Below are 1804 nucleotides of genomic sequence, written 5' to 3'. Positions count from 1 at the left end.
ATCTTTAGCTAACTTTAACCCACATAACTGTTGTATGAGGTCAGTAGTTGGTTTATACCCAGGTTAACGATTTGAACACTGTAACTTAGAGAGATTCTAAATTCAGACAGCTCTTACATGGTGGAGTTTGAGGGTCTAACTCATCTGTCTAGACCTTGACGGTCATCTCTTCCTTCTTCCCTTCGTTGGCTTCTACAGACCGGGCGCAGTGGCTCATGCCTGTAATCCCAGCACTTTGGGAGGCCGAGGCAGGTGGATCACCTGATGTAAGGAGTTAGAGACCTGCCTGACCAACATGGCAAAACACCGCCTCTACTAAAAATCAAAAAATTAGCCGGGCGTGGTGGCAGGCGCCTGTAATCCCAGCTACTCCGGAGGCTGAGGCAGGAGAATCGCTTGAACCCGGGAGGTGGAAGTTGCAGTCAACTGAGATGGCGCCAATGCACTGCACCTGGGTGATAGAGTGAGACTCCGTCTGAAAATAATAATAATGATAATAATAATGATAAATAAATAATGGTACAAGTAAAAAGCACTGGGGGCGGGGGCAGGCCTTGTCTTATCTCCGCGCCTTTGTGCAATTAGTAGTTTCTACTGGGGACTCTCCTCTCTTCCCCCAGGTTTTGTCTCCGAGGCAAGCTCCTATTCACCCTCCAAAGCCCACTAGAGCATCACTTCCCCCAAAGCCTGCCTTAAGAGCAATCCTCCCAGGGACTCCCTCCAACCCAGAGTGATTGCCCTTTTTCCTCTGTGCGGTCCAGTCCGTGCACAGGCACCCGCCTCCCACAGCACCAGAAAGGCTCCTGGAGGCTGCACCTAAGTTCAACTCGCAAGGCGCCTGGTGCCCAGCTGGTCTCTGGTAAATGTGCTTGGAACTAAAAGAGAGGTTTTGACCCTTGGTGTTTGTAACCTTGGTGTCTCAGTAAAATGCAGACCGCGCTGCCCCTGCCTCCTGTCACTCCAAAGATACTGAGCCGGGGAAAGAGCTTCCCGAACACCTGGGGTGGAACCGCAGGGAGAGGAAGGCTGGGCCCACCCCGCGCTCGATTAGGAAATGGACTCGTCCGCGCCTCCGGGCGGGCGGGACCTCAGGGGCTGCCTGGGAAGAGGTCGTTCCTTCTACGGGGAGCGTCCACTCGCTTAGGCCAGAGGAAGACTTAGCGGCCTAGAGGAAGCTCCAGGGGAGCCCCGGAAACCCGGGACATGGCTTTCCTTCCAGGCCCCTGCCCGGTGAGAGACAGCCGATTAAGTGGAGTGATTTTCACTTTACACCCCTATTTCCTTCCACACAGAATTGGAGGCAGTTTGCAGGATATTCCAAACTGGTGAAATATAAGAAAGGGCTGGGACCAGAAAAAGAGAGCGAGCGAGCGAGATTATATATACCTATTTTAAAAAATATTTGAGCAAGTCCCCCATTCTCTCTCCCATACATCTGACTTTGAACGTAGAATTTGCTTTGTTAGAAGAAGACAGTCCTTGCTCTTTGAGCTAAAGGAAATTTCCCTCTTCGCTTTCCTCTGCAGCAGGCACAGTTTTGAATGTTGGGAAATTGAAGCTCAGAGACGTGAGGGACTTGCCGGGATCCACCCAGCAGCAGGGACAGATAGTGAATGACCGTGCAGGTGGCCGGAGTGCTGGCAGGGGCTAGAGCCAAATGTTTTCCGTGAGTAAAGGTTTCCCCTTTTCTCCATGGGAAGCTTTGAAAAGTCTCCACCTGGCCGGGCGCGGTGGCTCAAGCCTGTAATCCCAGCACTTTGGGAGGCCGAGACGGGCGGATCACGAGGTCAGGAGATCGAGACCA

The sequence above is a fragment of the Mandrillus leucophaeus genome, unplaced genomic scaffold, assembly GCF_000951045.1.
Source record: "Mandrillus leucophaeus isolate KB7577 unplaced genomic scaffold, Mleu.le_1.0 Scaffold2, whole genome shotgun sequence".
In the NCBI taxonomy this organism is placed as follows: domain Eukaryota; kingdom Metazoa; phylum Chordata; class Mammalia; order Primates; family Cercopithecidae; genus Mandrillus; species Mandrillus leucophaeus.
The sequence above is the reverse complement of the archived record's forward strand: the minus strand, read 5'-3'. Positions refer to the sequence as shown.